This window comes from Suncus etruscus, chromosome 11 (assembly GCF_024139225.1).
Source record: "Suncus etruscus isolate mSunEtr1 chromosome 11, mSunEtr1.pri.cur, whole genome shotgun sequence".
Classification (NCBI taxonomy): Eukaryota; Metazoa; Chordata; class Mammalia; order Eulipotyphla; family Soricidae; genus Suncus; species Suncus etruscus.
The window spans coordinates 39571401-39590267 of record NC_064858.1 but is presented as its reverse complement, the minus strand read 5'-3'; the positions used below and the strand labels follow the sequence as shown (position 1 = coordinate 39590267).

The 18867-nt window shown below is 42.7% G+C and overlaps 1 protein-coding gene across 1 annotated transcript in view; it reads right to left on the bottom strand.

Moving 5' to 3' along the window:
• The window catches only part of SYN3 (synapsin III), a 367029-nt gene that overhangs the window by 42855 nt on the left and 305307 nt on the right, over nt 1-18867 (bottom strand). The window lies entirely within an intron of this gene.

Here is an 18867-nt window from a genome sequence, read left to right as displayed (position 1 = left end):
TGCAGGAAGGCCAGGATCTGCATGTGGCCATGATCCTTCTTTCTCAGGAGACCAGTGTGTGGCAGAGAGGGAAAGCAGAGGAGTTTCAAGTGAATGTGGTCATGTTGGGAATGGGCAGGGTGAGGGAACTGGTGCCTCAAAGGCTATGGGGTTCTGGAAGAGAGCCTGCTGTGGATTAGTAAAAATCAAGGGAGACCAGGAATGTTTTCATAGTTCCAAAGGACTGGGAGTTGTCCAGGTGGCCTGGGTAAGGTTGTTTTGGTCAACATTCCCACAACACACACTTCAGGGAGGCAAGGCTGAGTCCTCCCATTTGCTTCCTGGAGTCACCTCTGTGCTGGGCCTTTGAAACAAGCTTCTTGGTAGAATGAACAAAAAGGCTTTGAAGGAAGAATTCCCAGTTGGGTTGCCATCCCTGGCTACTCTCTCTCCCCACAAGGAGGTACTCTGAACAGTTCGGTTAGTAATTTCTGAAGTCTTGGGTCTGCTAGCCAAGTATCTTACCCACAATCTGCTCCCCTGACTTCCCTTAACACCATACCTAGCTTGTTCCTTGGGTTGCTTCAGAGCACTAGGACATATAGGACTTGTGTCCACCATTTTACCTTCTATCTTAGTCAACATTAGAATTGAGATTCTTACCCAGGGACAAGTATTTTCCCTTTAGTGAAAATTTGAAGATATCTAGATATATTTGTTCCAACTAGGGAGATTTCTATCAATATCTAGGATAGTTAGTGGCTAGAGAGTAAGCAGAAACCTGGCATGCCTCTAAACAACCCACAAGGCACAAGGCAAACTTCTCTCCTGTCACATTTGATTGCTAAACAAAATAACTCAGTCCATGAGATATTTTTCACAGTTCTGAATTTTGGGAACCCAAGGGAAAGGTGAGGGGCAGATTGAGTCTGTGAAAGATTTTTCTTCCCAGTTTGGATACTCTCACTCTCTGTCACTGCTTTCTCTCTCTCTCTCTCTCTCTCTCTCTCTCTCTCTCTCTCTCTCTCTCTCTCTCTCTCTCTCTGTCACTGCTTTCTCTCTGTCACTGCTTTCTCTCTCTCTCACTGCTTTCTCTCTCTCCCTTTCTCTCTCCCTCTCTCTCCTCTCTCTCTCCTCTCTCTCTCACTCTCTCATTGCCTCCCCTCAGTGCACTCTCAACTGACTTCATTGCCATCTCTCTCACTACCCTTTCTTTTACTATCTTTCTCTCACTATGTCCATAAGGTCTTTCCTAGGCATGGGAAAACTTACTCTTCCTCTTTTATTTAGGGGGGGAGGGCACATCCAGTGGTGCTCAGGTGTTACTCCTGGATCTGCACTCAGAGATAGCTCCTGGCAGGCTCAGGGGACTCTATGGGATGCCAGAGATTGCCAGGGTTGGTTCTGGGTTGGCTACATGCAAGGCAAACACCCTACCACTCAGGCCCCTTCTATTTTTGCAGTGATACTATTCCCATCCCAAGGAACCCCACTTGACTAAATGTAAACCCTCATCACCACCCAAAGTTTCCCTATCCATAAACTGACCTGTAGGAAGTTAGGCTGCCAGCATATGCATTTGGGAAGACAAAAACTTCCACAGCAAAGAATGGTCTCATCCAAAATACATCCCTGCAGTTGAGAGACACCCTCTCACCTTTCATACTGAGGAGTAGAACATACTTTTTATAATGTTCAAAACTGGTTATGGGGCTAGACTTGATCAGTCAAAAAGACAAAAACAAAGACAGAGAGAAAAACTGTAGCCAGCATTCAAAGTTATCTAAAAAAAATCCAAATGGAACATGACCAATTGGGTTATGTGTATCCAACTGGCCCCTTCCCTCTGCCTATCCTGCCCTCTCGTTTGCACCCCACACACCACTTAGGTGGTCCTGCCAGCCAGGTTGCCAACAGAAAGATAAGGTACATGGGGAAGCTGGTTCTTTGTCTCAGTGAAGTCTGACTTGACATGGCACAGGTTTTTCCAGCATCCTTTCCCACCCCTTTGGCTGTGAGCACCTTTACTGTATACAACTATTTTCCTTTATATCTGATGCTCTGTGCAGTTAGTTTTGGGACCTGAATGTGAATGCAAGTGGTGATATACACTGATATGAAGGAAATGCTTTTTGATTTTTGGGGGGATAAAACTGACTCTGCTCAGGGCTTACTCCTGGCTCTGTGCTCAGGGATTACTCTTGGTGGGGACCCAAGGGACCATACACATTGGCAGGAATTGAATTATGGTCAACCATGTGCAAGGTAAGTGTCTTAGCTCCTCTACTATCTCTCCAGCCCTAGGAAATGCTTTTGGCGGCACATGTGTGAAGGGGAACCAGCAGTTCAGTCTAGCTGAATTTAGGCTATAAAAATTTATTGCATATCAATGAAAGATCAGAGCTGGCATAATATCACAGAATATCTTGTAAACTCCCAAGTTCACATTTGAGAAATAGAGATATCCTCAAAAGAGGAAAGGCATTTATGGGATCCTGCCCTCATTACTGAGATCCTAAGACTCAAAACACACCAATAGGGGTGTCTTGACATCCCCCAATGCTATTTCCAACCCAATCCAGAGTGAACATCTCTGCCAATGTCTGCAGGCCCAGCTGACACGAGACATAAAATTGGACATCTTTGCCTACTGAGAGCCTATCAGGTAAGGTGCCAAGGAACAGATGATTCCCCCACATTTTAGGCTCATACATCTCACTCCCTAAGAATCTGACTTGTAGATTTATCCACCAGGAGCTGTTTTTTCCTTCTTTTGACCTGCAGGCTTGCTGGAAGCATTCCCTGCTGTGGGTACCCCACTCCATATGTAAACACATGCCCCGCCCCCAAGCTACAGAGGCACTAGTTTGTCACTTCTGCCCAGAATGACTTAATGATTTCCATGTAACTGATAAGCTGCAGTGGCTGGCTTCAGGCTGGGTCCGTAGCAAATCATCAGTTATCACATTGCTTCCTGCCACACTGATTCCCAGCCTGGGTCCATTTTCCCCTTTCTTTAGAAAAACAAGGAAAAAAAGTCTCCTGCTCCCAACCCAGTTTCTGGAAAAATCTGTAGGGACCAGGCTGAAACTATATCTATTTTTGGAATCAGGGGATCCCAGATGATATTTCATTTTTATTTATTTATTTTCAAGGGTCTCCCAACTGATGCTCATGTAGTCAGTCTAGGGGCCATTTCTGGCAATACTGAACCATCTGGACCAGTGATTCAATGTTCAGACCTGGAGACCTGGTGCTGCTGGGACCAGGGCTACACCTAGAGGGGTTCTGAATTCATGCAGTCCTGAAGATCTGATTCCAGCCCCTGCACCAAGGTGCATATACCCAGACTCTTGAGCTGTTTTCCCACCCCAGATGACAGTTTGTTTGATTCTTCATGGCATCCCTCTTTCTTTTGGCAAGTGTGTTTTGGACATGGTCAAGGACTGGGTGTAAATTCAGACTCTGGCAATCAGTAGCCTTATTTTGGAGAATTGCTCAATATGTCTGAGTCTCAAAAATAATCAGAGGAGGGAATGTTGGGTCACATGTGTGGCTATGCTCGGAGACCATTCCTGGCTTGGTGCTTAGATGTTGTTCTGTTGGTGCTTGGAGGATCATGTGGTACCAGGGATCAGAGCCTGCATTTGCCTCTTGAACTTTCTCTCTCTGATCATGAGCCTTAATTTTAAACTTTGCAAATAGCACCCAGGCTCAATGGATTTGGAGGATAGGAGTAAATGCCCAGTCAAAGTCTATGACCAGACTCATCTCTGCTTCCTCTCTCCTGCTCTTTATTTTTGAAACCAGAAACAGAAGAGCTGGGCAAGTGCATAAGAGACCCAGGAATTTCACTGACCCCACTTCCCTGGGCCCTGTGCAGAAGGTTGCCTGAATACTCTTGGAGCAGGTAACAATATGTTTCCCTCCAGGTTCTGACCTGAGGGATTAAACTGGTCCCAGCTCCAGGGGAGGCCAGAGGATCAGTGGGCCTATCAGTCTTACTATCTTTTCCACTCTTCCCACTACTGGCCCATGCTCTCCGTCCTGTGACCTGTCTGCCCTGAGCCCCTGATGTCAACCTGTCCATTGCTATATTTATTCTCTTCCCCAGCCTGGATCCAGCCATATATAATTGTATCTTATTTATCATATAGGGGCACATGCAGGCATACATGAGGTGGAAATTTGGGTGTGGTGGTTCAGTGCTCTGGTCATCAGTAGCGAGTGGTCGGCTGGCCCTGCCCTGGCAGGTCAGAAGCCAGGCAGCCTATTGCCCTTGCGTCATTACAAAAATGCACTTTTCCCAGCTTGCCAGGAGCTTTGTAATTTGCATACTATTCTGGGAACCTCCTTTGGAAGCCTTAACTATGGTGATCCAAAACAGTGCTCCTTTGGTGATGCACTAGGAGTTGGGGGTGTGCCCAGAAAACATCTCCTGACCAAGGAGTCTTGGTGCAGACTTGGTCAGGGTGAAATTCCCTTCCCTTGCAGGTGAGAAAGGGACATGGAGCCTGTTCTCAAAGAATCAGCTATTTTCCACGTGAAGATGAGGCTGGAAAGACCTTTGTAAGAACAGTGATGAGATTGTGTAAAGGGACCAGAATGCAAGGAAACAGGAGGCTTGAACACATTGATGCTGGTGTGTACCACCGGAGGCTCACATTTAGATGTGGCTTAAGATATTGAAGCACCAGAATTATCATAAATGACATAAAGGGAATTTGGGTGAGCACATGCTGAGGGGCCTGAGATGGGAACTCTTTGAGTGATTCTACAGTGGCACTTCACAGGTGGGAAGTGGAGGTGCAGGGTTAAGGTTACAGTGAAACCAAGAACCAGGATTGGAGTGGATGCCAGACCAGAAGTGTGGTCTGGTGTTCTGGGCTCAGTAGCTGGGGATAAGTCCTGTGGCTGGGGAGAATAATTGGGGCTCAATGATCAAGGAAGGAGAGGTGCAAAGAGACATCTCCTGATGGACTAGGTCAGAGAGTGTTGAAGGTTTGGGGCATAGGATGCAGGGTGGACTGGGGAGAAGGAGGTCATGGGGTAGTCTGAGGAAAGGCCAGACCTCCTTCTCTTATATGGGGACAGTTTACTGATTCCACCTGTCAGCTATCACTGTGGTAGAGTTCAAGTTCAGACATAGTCAAGGGCTTATTATTCCATAGCCTTCCCTGGCCCTATGACAAGCCTGGGAACCTCCTCCTTCCCCTTTTGGGTGGCGAGGGAGTATGTTTTATTTCTTTCCGCACCTCCTGGATTGTTAGATTTTTGCCCCTTCACCCAGTGCATTATCTAGGAATCCTCATTCCCCCAGATGCACATAGGATTGGAGACCTAGAGAAAGTGCTTCAAACTCCCCTTCTCAGTGTCAACTTCAGGCTCACACCTCCTCTGTCTGCTGTCTTGCTTATTCCCCTTCTAAGCATGGACCATCAGGCGATGTGGCACTGGTGCCAGCTCTGTGTCCTTGGGCAATCTTGCTGTCTTTTCCAGAAACAGCCAAGAGAAAGGAAGCTCTACTTGACAATATAGACAACATCTATATTCTCCACCGTCATGTGTGTTTACTGTTTCCAGAACTTTGAAGTTCCTGATTTCAGCCATTCGGCACGTATTTGTAGAGCTGGCACGGTGCCAGGCACTAGGAACTCTAACACGGTCATGCAAGACAGAGCCCTGGTTGTCACTCTAGTTCACTGTTAACCAAGTTGATCTCAATTACTTATTAAAAATATCTTTTATGAAGACTTTGGGATTTAAAAATTGTTCGTAATAAAGTTGTTTTAGGCATACTATATTCCAACACCAGTCAATGCTCCCTTCTCTCAACCAATGTCCCCAGGTTCCCTCTATCCCTCCCTGTTGGCAGGCATATAACACATTCATTTCATATTACTTGCTCAAAAAAAAAACTTAAAGTAATGGCAAATTAAATAATCAGAAAATAAATCAATAAAAGTTAACTTGTGATAACTGATTGTAATGAGATGCACCATTAGTGAGCGCCATACTCAATGATGAGAAGTTTCTCTTGTCCTCCAAAGGAGCATGATTCCAGGCAGTCTTCTGCTGAGCACCCAAGATCTGCTCAACTATGGGAAACAGAAGATTAAGACATGGCATCTGCTTTCAAGCAGCTTTTTGTCCCAGTTGCATCCTCAAGGAGAGGAAATCAACTAGGTGAATGTGAGCTGCGAACTTCTTAAAATGTCCTCGGTTTACCCTTCACTTCTAATTGCAATCAGCTAAGTAGCTATGTCAGACCTTGTTTCTTTGAAGCCTCGCTTTCAAGTCTGTTCATTGAGTGCTGTGTAAGAGCCTGGGAGCAGTGAAGTTTGAAAGGCCTCTGGTTCTCCATGCCCACAAGGTGGCGGCATTCTAGTGGAGTCCTAGGTTGTGGGGTTATTGGGATACAGCGCCCTCTTTTGATGGAGGAGAGTGAACGCTTAATCTCTTAAAGGGTGATGGGTGGTGTTCTTTACATGAATAAAACCCAAACACAATCATTTATGTAATCAAGGTGTTTAAATAAAATATATATAGAAAAAAAATCTCTTAAAGGGGCTGAGAGTTCAGGGTTTAAGTGAAGGCACTGACATGCTAAGTCTAGGATGAGTGGGTGTGTGAGGTAATGGAAAATGGTGCTAGACATTGCCTTAATCCGTCCAACAAATCTTTCTAGATGGTATTGCCTACTTCTCCCCAGCTGACCATCTTCCCAGGATCCTGGCACTTATAATAATGATACATCACCAATTTGCCTCTCAAATAGCTGGGACCATGGACATTTCCTTGGTGTCTATCTAGATTAGAATAAGGCTTAAAACTCGCTGAGCAACTAAGGAAGCTTATCCTGAGCAAGACGTTAAAACACACTCTAGTGAGGGCATCTGGGACTCTTCTTATTTTCAAAGATAAAAAAAACTTCAAGTTGCCAGATGCAGAGGTAAAACCCAAGATTCTCTAATGGGAGTTTATATAAACTTTCTATCAACCTCTGTCCCAAAGATGTCAACCTTGTCCACATCAGTCCAGAGAATCAAAATGAAAAACCCAGATGTGGCTGGGTCTGATGCCAGATGGAGGAAATGGTAATCTTTACTCTGGGTTCTTACCTCACTCCCATATGCAACCAGGGAAGGAGGGAGGTGTGAGTTTTAGTGTGGTCAGGCCAGTGGTGAGTAGGGTCCTTCCAGTTGTGGCACTTGCAGATCCAACCTGCTTCACTGCCCTCATCTCTTCCAGTCCCTCCACCCTGTAACCTCCACACCTAGGTCTCCTGCTAGTGCCCCGGTTGAAAGGAAAGCAGGCAGAGCCCATGGGGTGCTGCTGGGAGTGGAGCTGGGAACAAGTGGAGAGCCCCTCTAGGAGGAAGTGATTCAGAAACCACGATGGCCTGGCAGCCCGCTGTGACTCATAGCACTTCAGTGGGGGTTTTGTCTGTGGGGGCGAGGAGACCAAAGCTCTTTTCTTTCCTTTCTTTCCCCCTCGATTTGTTGCCCTCCCTTTGGCGGCATTGTGCAACCCCATAGCTGCCCAGAAACATGTGTTTCTCATCAATGGGCTCCAACAGCAGCCTCGGAGGACTGGGGAGAAAACAAGACAGAGAGGGGCCTGGTCATGGAACGGCGGCAGTTAAGGGGGGATGTGGGGACTTCTCTTTCACCATGCCCAAGTCCTCATTCACCTTGGCTGTCAGCACCAATGTCCCCCAAGAGCATCTGGAATAGTAGAGAGAGAATTTTGTATACGCATCTTTCTCTTTCAATATCTCTCCAGGAGAGGAAACTGAGGCCCTCAGAAGAAAAGAAACTGGTTTGTTCTACACCCCAGAGCCAACTTCCCTCTTGTTGCAGCTGCTACATTTTTCTATTTAATATTTAATTTAATTTCTATTGAATCTAGCTTCAATTTCTAATTGTAGCTAGATGAAGCGTGGTTCTTGCCCATGAATAGTAAGAAGAGAAACCTTATGAAGTCTCATCAGATTATTTGCATCAGGATCTCAGATATGCATGACACTTGTTTCATAGCCCCAGTCCTCAGTTTCCTTAGAGATGGACCATTTGACCCGTCCCTTACCTATGGGTTTGAGGAAGCTTGCAATGCCATTTGTAAAGTCTTCAGCCCTCCTCTGATTGGCTGTCTCTGTAAGTTGCACTACCCAAGGACCCCTCACCTGTCTTTCTTCTCCAGTATCCTGTGTCTCACAAACCCTGCCTCCCCAATGCCCTCATTCCCTTAGGTTCTGTTCTAGGTCCTCTCCTGATTCATCACCAGATTCTGCAACCAGCAATTAGGTTGTGGCCCACAGCTGCTCAGCTTTTCCGCCACAGCTGTGCACGTGCAGTTGCTTGCTCAGTGCCCAGTGGAACTCCCTTTTTTCCTCCGGAGCTCTTGGGACTCCTTTGCTTTGATTGCTAAGCAACGGTGGAACCCTGATGGTCAAGGTCCTTTTCTTGTGAATCTGAGATCCGGGCTTGGTTCCCAGACACATCACATTCACTTGCTTTAGGGCCTCAGCCAAGCTGCTTTACCTTCTGATGGTCTCATCTGTGAAATGGGAGTCAAAAGAATCACAGCAAGGCGGCATGTGACTGCAGCCATGGCAAGGTCATGAGGTTTGGTATAAGGTCAGTGATCCATACCAGGTGAGCTCTTGATCTCATTTTTTATTTTAGCAGCCACTCCTGAGCCCCACTAGCCAGACCTGCCTGCTGGTGCTCTTCTACCAGGTAAAGTCCATCTCACTTATCACCCTGATAGCTTAGTACATATCTGTCTCGAGTCTTACTCCCTAGTCCCTCCACTCTTTGTCATTGCATGTAGCTGCCCAATGGCCACATTTGGCTGGTTCTGCCCTTCTCTCTTCTTGATCCACTGAATGTCCTCTTTTTGGGGGCATATTATCCTCTAAGAAGCCCCCTCTGATGAATGCAATACCTCTGAGGTTCAATTTTTTGTCAGTTCTTGTGGCCTCCATGATACCTACCTGGTATTTTGGCTATGCAACACATTCAGTTTCAGCACTGACTTTTCTGCTCCATGAGGAAGTCTGACCTGTAACCAATGGTCACTCTCACCTGTTATGTACTGGCAGTTGGCTCTGAACAGCACAAATAAATAATTAAATAAATCAACACATGATCTGCATCAACGTCTATCTTGCCTAGGACTGTAGAGCAGGGTGGAGTGGATGGGAGTGCTGAAGGCTTCAGAGAGAATATGGGAATTGTCAGCAACAATGACAGCCAAGTAACCCCTTGTGATCTTAGGGCCAGTAAAGAAGAACGAGTGACTGTTATTGTAATCATTTTGCAAACATTCACTAAGTACACAACAGTAATGCCCAGTGCTAAGAGTTGTTGCTATCAAAGAGCAAGGGGCTTCAAAGGAGCATGGAGGAGACAGATGAAGAAATCCAAAGTTTAGAGGTGGGTAGTGGGAGGACAATTCAGTTTTTGTCAGGAGGCTATTTGCAGAGAAGGTGGACAGGCTTCCTGGGCCTGAGGCATGGGCAACTTCCCAGGCTTCATGCTCATCAGGGCCACATGCTTGAACTCTGTTGTCACCACCTTGAAACTCTCCATAATGCCCCTTTGAAAGTGTGTTAAATATTGGCCAGTGGGGCGGTGTAGTCAAGGGATTCTGGCTGTTCCCATGTGTATGGCACCTCCTGCTCTTCCACTGTGAGGTCAATTTTGCTGCTTCCAGGACAGACATTTTACTACTATGACTACCACCACCCCACCTCCTCTTCCTCTTCCTCCTTCTCCTCTTCCCCCTCCTCTTCCTTTTCCTTCTCTTCCTCCTCCTCTTCCTCTCTTCTTCTTCTTCCTCTCTTCTTCTTCTTCTTCTTCTTCTTCTTCTTCTTCTTCTTCTTCTTCTTCTTCTTCTTCTTCTTCTTCTTCTTCTTCTTCTTCTTCTTCTTCTTCTTCTTTTCATTTTTTTTGGCAATACCAGGAGTACTCAGGGCTTACTCAGGAATATGTGCTAAGAGAGCTCTCTTGGTAAGGCTTAGGAGATCATATGTGGTGCTGGGGATAGACCCCTAGTCAGCCACAGTGTGCAAAATAAGTGCATTCCCTGTTTCTGTACTATTTCTCCAACCCCACACCCTGCACTTTGGTTTGCTTGTTTTTACTGGGGCCACACAGTTGTGTTCATGATTGGGCTCTGTGCCAGGGAGCCATGTAGTTTGGGGACAGCCCTGTTACACACCCAGTCCTTAGAACTATCTCTCTGGACTTCCCTTGCACCTCCTTCATTTTGAACAAGGAGTCCTGCAAGTTCCATAGCTGGTGTGTTTGACTGAGATGAAAGTAGCTTTTCTTATTATTACAGACCACTCTTGGCAATACTTGGGTTTTGCAGTTCCTGGGGAGCTCTGCAGTGCTAGGGATAGAACTCATGTCCTTTTACAGGCCCCTTGAGACATACTCCTTGTCCCAGTATAGTCTCAACAACAAATTTGAGTAATGGGTATGAGCATCTCAATAGTTCCTGGCCAAGTCACCCCTGTTCACTCCCCACAGTCTTTTAGGAGGGGGCAGGCACACTTGATGGTGCTCAGGGCTTACTCTTGCCTCTATGTTCAGGGATCACTCCTGGTAGGGCAGGGGGACCATGTTGCATGTTCGGGTTTGCACCCAGGTCTACTGCTAGCCAGGCAAATGCCTTCCTCATGGTACTATCTCTTGGGCTCATATCCTTCCTCTTGTGAAGAAGCTGAGCATAAAAGGGGTTTCAGGCTCACCCATGATTGGGGCCAAGGCTACCTGACCCCATTTCTTCAGAGTCCAGTGTTCTGCATGGAATGCCTATTCTTTCTTTGGGAGTGAGCCAACCTAGCTAGGTGTCATGCAGCCATAAACAAGAAGACCCTAATACACCAAATTGCCATACTGACCTGTGTGTAGTGCCCATGTGGATACCTTCATAAGCACCAACTTTCCTGAGTCAGCAGCACTGGCTCTGGAGCTTCTCAAGCATCCTAAGATTCAGGCATGTCCTTTCCAGCCCCGCCCACCACTCTGCCTTTGTGATGGTCACGTGAGATGGGGTAGGGCTCCTCCAGTGAGCTCATGTAGCCCAATGATTCAGACCCATCAGCATGCTGGTGACTCATTTATTTATATTCTCCCAACCTCTCCTTAAATTCTTTCTGACACATCTGACTCTTTATTCTACTCTTCGCTCCCAGGTCCCACAGGGCTTGCATGTCAAGTACCCAGAAGGGAGCCCTAAATATCTTCATATCCCATACCAATGGTTGCCTTCATTCAAGTCCTTCCAGGAGCCCTCAACTGTTATTCTGACTGCTTTGTGTCCCGGGCACAACCAACTCGAGGACAGATTCCCAAAACACTGCTCCAAAATGTGGCCATTTCCCACCATCCTTGCTGCCTGGTTGCTTAATGGAACCTCCCCATCTCCTCCAAACTGTTTTCCATGATTGATCCTCATTTTTCCTTTAGTCAGAGGAGCTATTTCAGGGTGTGTTGGAGGTGTGGAGGGAGAAATCTCAAGCAGTGTCCAGGGCCCAGGAAACCTTCCTTAGGATACCAGGCCAATTGAGCTGGAAGTTCAGTAAGACCTGAATATGAAGTTGCTGCAGTGTTCACCTTGATGGTGCTTGGGGTTACAGGGATTGTATCTGGAAATGTTCCCAGGCCATATAGTACTGGAAATAGAACCAGAGTCAGCCACATGTAAAAGCACATACCTTATCTCTTGCCCCAGAGGATCTTCTTATCCCTAATCAAACTGTGACATGTTCCACTCCAACCTCCCAAAAGTTGGTGGTCACAGCCTAAGGCACCCAGCTCAGGGCCTCCCTCTGTCCCATACTCTATATCTGAAACCTCTTTTCTCTTCCAATTCAGAAGCTCCCCTAGCATAGAGCCTCTCTCTTTGCTCTACCTTCCCCGACAAATCTGTTCTCTCCCTGAGCTTCATCCTCATAGATCTGAATGCCACCTGCTCATAAGATTTTTTTTCTTCGTGACCTTGCTGAAAACTGTAACACTCTCATTCCCTGTCTTTGGTATTTATTCTCTGTGGCACTTAACCTCACTCAATATGCTTCAGGCCTTGGACTTCTCCTTCTTAGGATTGTTTCTTTTCTCCATTAGATAGTAATTGCAAAAGAAGGGGGAAATGACAGTATTTTCTTGCTTGCCATTTTTATGTATTTTATTCAATTGCCTGAAACTGCTCTGCCCAGCCCAGGGACCTAAACTACCTTAGGGTTCATAACTGACCAAGGTATAATTCCCTCTTGAACATATATTCCACACTGACCCTGGAATTTCTTTTGCCCATTCCTCTGAGCTGGAGAGGATGCTCTTCTTTTGGTTCATCTCTCAAACTTTACTGGACCCCAACTTTCCATGACCTTAACTCACTTTCAGGCTACTAGAAGCTTGAACAAAATGCATGACAGTTTCTGTGGCTGCTCCTGGAAATGAAAATGAATGCACTGCAAAGGATAAACTGGGTTGTCTTCAGAAATCGATCTGGCAATTTAGCAAATTAAAATGTGCATACACTTTGACCCACAATCCACTTCAAGGAACTTATCCTATAAAGAGACAGGAGCAAGTGTTAAAGAGAGAGTCTGCCAAGACTTTTCAGCTTCTGAATCATCAGCAGGGGTTGATTTCTTACATTTTAAGTCTATTCTGATGGAAGAATAAAAAAGACAAGATATTTATTAGGTGAAACTCAGTGCCAAATAGTATGCACAGTCTTATCCCATTGATAATAAAGAACAAATTATGGCAGGAAAGAAAAAAGAAAAGAGACAAAAGCAGAAGAAACCCCAGCTTGGGCTGAGGCTGGTAGAAGCCCTGAGAAAGAGAGCCATGAGTGCCCCCTCCTCCAAAGGACAAAAATTAATTTGAAAGGCACATGCAAGCCTTTCCTCAGCTGAGAGAACACAGACATCACCCACCCTGAGACACAAAAACAGAGGAGCACTCTGCTTCACTCTGTGGCTATTCTTATCCCCTAATCAATGTACAACAGCACAACACATAGAGAAAAACACACTGGTGGGAAATCATCACAGAATATCACCATGCTTAGAGGATAAAAATGATGGACCTGTAGACCCAACAAGTACCAGTCACTTACATAGCCTCTCTGAGACTTTAGAGAGGAAATTTGGAGGATGCTCAAGGAACTCAAAGAATCCATGGAATGAACCAAACAAACTACAAATAAGAATCAAGAGGACAAGTAACTAATAAAAAATAAGAGGGATCAGAGGGTTAGCACAGTGGTAGGGTTTTTGCCTTGCCCACTGATGACCTGGGACAGACCTGGGTTCAATCCTCAGCTTCCTATATGGTCCCCCGAGCCGGCTAGGAGCAATTTCTGAGTGAAGAGCCAAAAGTAACTCCAGTGCCACTGGGTGTGCCCCCAAAACAAAAGAAGAAGAAGAAGAAGAAGAAGAAGAAGAAGAAGAAGAAGAAGAAGAAGAAGAAGAAGGAGGAGGAGGAGGAGGAGGAGGAGGAGGAGGAGGAGGAGGAGGAGGAGGAGGAGGAGGAGGAGGAGGAGGAGGAGAAGGAGGAGGAGGAGGAGGAGGAATAAATAAGAAATCTCCAAACTGAAATATCAGCGATAAAAAACTTTGTTGCCAAAATAAAAACCTCACTAGAAAGCCTTACCAACAGAGTAACAGCTGCTGAATCAGAATCAGTGAGTTGAAAGGTGAAATGCATAACAACTCCATACAACAGAAGAGGTTGGAAAAGAACCTTAAAAAATGATCAGATGATGGGAAAAATCCTCAAAGAATGTGAACAGATAAAAATAGAAGTCTGTGATAAACAATAGCAACAACATAAGATTGTTTGGAGTCCAGAAGCCTAAGAAGAAAATCTCCATAAAAAAAAATCAACAGTCAAGGACATCATTTTAGAAAAACTCCCAGAGCTAACGAGTGCATACAACCAAATATTACATGTCCAAAGATCACTGGCTAAAAGAGATCCATACTATTTGGCACATCCAAAACACATCCTAGTAACAATGACAAATCCCACAGATAGGGATGTAATACTGAAGGCAGAAAGATCAAAAAGGGAAATTATGTACAAAAGAGCATCCTTAAGGCTTATGGCAGATATGTCACAAGCAACCCCCAAGGGTTGAAGGTAGTGGTAGGATATAGTGACATAAGTCAACAAAGTGAATGCTTTGACAAGAGCACGTCACCCAGCCAACTTTGAAAGAAAGATGCACAGCTTCACAGATAAACAACTGAGGAACTTTACAAACCTTTACAAACTTTACAAGGTCTACTTTAAGGCATGACAGGCCCAAGAAACACACCAAACTCTTATAAAAAGATAATACTAAATGCTTTGAAAATTATCTCTCTCAATAGACTAAATGCATAGTTAAGAGACACCGAGTAACAAAATGAATCAAAGTTGTTGAATCCAACGTTTAGCTCCCTCCAAGAAACACATTTGAATAGTTAGAGCAAACATAGACTAAAAGTTAAAAGTTTGAGAGCAACCATTCAAGCAAATAACTCTCTTAAAAAGGCTGGAGTGGCCAGATTTATATCACATTACATAGACTTTAGACTTAAAAAAGTGATAAGGGATAGAGATAGACACTTCTTGATAATCAAGGAATATGTGCACAAGGAAGAAGTCACATAACTATTACTCATAAACATATATGAACCCAATGAAGAAACAGCAAAATATTTAAAACAATTGCTGATTTATCTGAAAAAAGACATCAATAGCAACATAATAATAGTAGAAGACTTCAACATTACCCTGCCATGGCTTAATAGGTCAACCAGGATAAAATTCAACAAGAATATACTAGCTCTAAAGGAAGAACTGGAAGTGAATGGCTTAGTATCTATCTATCATCTCTATCTTTCTATCATCTATCTATCTATCTATCTATCTATCTATCTATCTATCTATCTATCTATCTATCTATCTATCTATCTATCTATCTATCTATCTATCTATCTATATCTGTCTGTCTGTCTATCTATCTGTATCTATCTGTCTGTCTGTCTGTCTGTCTGTCTATCTATCTATCTATCTATCTATCTATCTATCTATCTATCTATCTATCTATCTATCTATCTATCTATCTATCTATCTATCTATCTCTCCAATGTACATGGATCATTATCGACCACATGCTGGGCCATAAAAAATATATATCTTTAAAATAAAGAGGATAGAAAGTGTAAGAACTACTTTCTCAGATCATCATGCACTGAAATTATGTGAATCACAAACAGACATAGAAAAGAAGTTTAACTCTTGTAAATTAAACAACTCATTACTGAACAACAAGTGGATCAGAGATGAAATCAAAGAGTAAATCAAAAGATCCCTGAAGACAAACAAGAATGAAGACACAAATTATCAGAATTTTTGGGACATAGCAAAAGTGGTATTAAGAACATTTATAGCTTTACAAAAATTCATCGAGAAGAAAGAAGAGACTACAGAAATAAGTTAATGGCACAGCTTAAAAATTTGAAAAAAGATCAAGATAATGAACCAAAAAGTAAGCAGGTGGATGAAAATAATAAAGCTTAGAGCAAAAATTAGTGAACTGGAAACACAAAACAAACAAACAAACAAAAAACAAACCTGAAAGATCAATGAAAGCAAGAGTTGGTTCTTTAAAAAATTAAACAAGCCATTAGCCAAACTCACAAATAAAGGGAGAGAAAATAAAACTGAATTAGAAATCAAAAGGGGAGAGAATACTACAAATACTACAGAAATTCAAAGGGTAATCAGATATTACTTTGAGAAACTCTATGCCACAAAACATGAGAACCTGGAAGCAATGGATAAATTCTTAGATTTCTGTACCCTCCCAAGTTTAAACCAAGATGATCTGGCATATCTGAGCAGACCTATCACTACTGAGGAAATCAAAATGTTAATCAAAAGCTCTCCCAAAAACAAAAGCCTAGGCCTAGATGGATTCACTAGCAAATTCTTTCAAACCTTTCAAACCTTTCTTGCCAATCCTTTTCAGGCTCTTCTGAGAAATTGAAGAAACAAAAGTAGTCCCAAATAATTTTTTTATGATGCTAACATCACTCTGATACCAAAAGCAGACAGAGATGCCACAAAATAAGAACTACAGACCAATATCCTATCCTTGATGAACACAGATGCAAAAATCTTCAACAAAATTCTATCAAACAGGATCCAGCATTTCATCAATAAGGCCATACACCATGGCCAAATAGAATTCATCCCAGAGATGTGAGGATGGTTTAATATATGCAAGGAAATCAATATAATACATCATATCAATGAAAGGACAAATAAAAACTATGTGATCATATCAATAGATGCAGAAAAACATTTTATAAGGTCCAACATCTATTCATGATAAACAAAACTCTCAAAAAAGATGGAAATGGAAGGAACTTTTCTCAATAAAGTCAAGGCCATTCACCTCTAGCCCACAGCAAATATTATATTCAGTGGAGATAAACTAAAAGTCTTTCCTCAAAAATCTGGCACAAGACAAGTCTACTCCTTCTCATCACTCCTATTCAACTTAGTACTGGAAGCACTTGCCATAGCAATTAGGCAAGAAGATATTAAAGGATTCCAGTTAGAAAAGGAAGAAGTCAAGCTCTCACTGTTTTAAAATGACATACTATTTTTAGAAAACCCTAAATATGCTGCCAAAAAGCTTCTAGAAACAATAGATTTATATAGAAAAGTGGCAGGCTACAAAATTAACACACAAAAATTAATGGCCTTCTTATATACAAATAATGATAGAGAGGAAATAGACATTAAAATACAATCTCATTTACAATACTACCACAGAACTCATATAACTTGGTGTCAACTTAATTGAAAAGGTGCTTCAAGAAAAAAAAGGACATTGCTTTAAGAAAAAAGAAAAAAGGTCACAAGGAAATATCCTGCTCCTGGATTAGAAGGTTCAATATTATTAAATGGCAATACTCATTAAATTTAATATTTAATATATATCCAATATTAATAGTAATTATTTAATATTAAATATTTTATTGATATTAATATTAATTAAATATTAATATAATATAAATTATGTGATATAAATTTAACTTAAATGTTAAATAAATTAATGTTAATATTTATTGATTATTCAATTGTTTCATATTTAATATTGATTAATATTATTGAAATGGCAATACTTCCTAAAGCATTATACAGGGTTAATGCAATCCCTCTAAGGCTACCCACGGCATTCATCAAAGAAGTGGATCAAACACTCTTAAATTAATTTGGAAGAATAAATGCCCACAAATTGCTAAAGCAACCCATAGAGAAAAGAAGATGGGAAGCATCACTTTCACCAACTTTAAATTGTATTAGAAAGCAACAGTCATCAAAAAACCATGGTATTGAAATAAAAGATCCTTAGATCAATGGAATAGACTTGAGTATTAAGAAAATAAACCCCAGTCATATAATCAATTAATTTTTGATAAAGGGGCAAGAAATGTAAAATGGAGCAAGAAAAGTCTCTTCAAGAAGTGGTGTTGGGACAAATGGTCAACTACATGCAAAAAAGCGAACTCAGACCTATATCTAACACCATCTACAAAGGTAAAATCAAAATGAATTAAAGACCTTGAAACTGGCCTGAAACTATAAGATATATAGAAGGAAACATAGGCAAAACACTCTATGACATTGAGACTAAAGGCATCTTCAAGGAGGAAATACCACTGTCCAAACAAGTAGAAGCAAAAATAAACAAACAGGTCTACATTAAATTGAGAAACTTCTGCACCTCAAAGGAAGTAGTGATGAGGATACAAAGGCCACCCACAGAATGGGAGAAACTATTCACCCAAAATTCATCTCGTAAGGGGCTATTATCCAAGATATACAAGGTACTAACATAACTTAACAAGAAAAAGAATTTTAACCCATCAAAAAAATGGGGAGAAGAAATGAACAGACATTTCCTCAAAAAAGAAATGCAGATGACCAAACCGCTATTGAAAAAACATTCCACATCACTAATCATGGAGATGCAAATCAAAACATCAATGAGGTATCATCTCACTCCACAGAGTGATGTGATGTGGCACATCACAAAGAACTAGAATAAGCAGTGCTGGCGGGGATGTGGGGAGAAAGGAACTCTTATTCACTGCTGGTGGGACTGCCATCTAGTCCAGCCTTTCTGAAAAACAATATGGAGATTACTCAAAAAAACTGGAAATTGAGCTCCCATATGATCCAGCAATACTCCTTCTAGGGATATACCCTAGGAACTCAAAAACATAATACTAAAATGCCCTCTGCACCCATATGTTTATTGCAGCACTATTTACATTAGCAAGAATCTGGAAACAGTCCAGGTGCCCAACAACAAACGAGTGGCTAAAGATACTGTGGTACATTTACACAATTGAATACTATGCAGCTGTTAGGAAAAATAAAGTCATAAAACTTTCCTATAATTGATAGACATGGTGACTATTATGCTGAGGGAAATGAGCCAGAGGGAGAGGAATAGACATAGAATAGTCTCACTCATCTTTGGGATATAAAAAAATAAAAGACAGTATGGCAATAATATCCAGAGACAATAGAGCTGAATTCTGGGAGGACCAGGTCATGACATGAAGCTTGCCACAAAGAGCAGAGAATGCAGCTGGAGCACTAACCACAGTGACAACTACTATAACAATGATAGTGAGGGAGAGAGGCAGAATGCTTGTCTGAGAGAAATGCAGGGGGTTTGATGGGGTAGGGAAACAGAGGGACATTGGTTCTAGGAAGATCGCACTGTTGAAGGGTGGTATACATTCTATGACTGAAACCCCAGTATGAAAATTTTTGTAAACATGGTGAT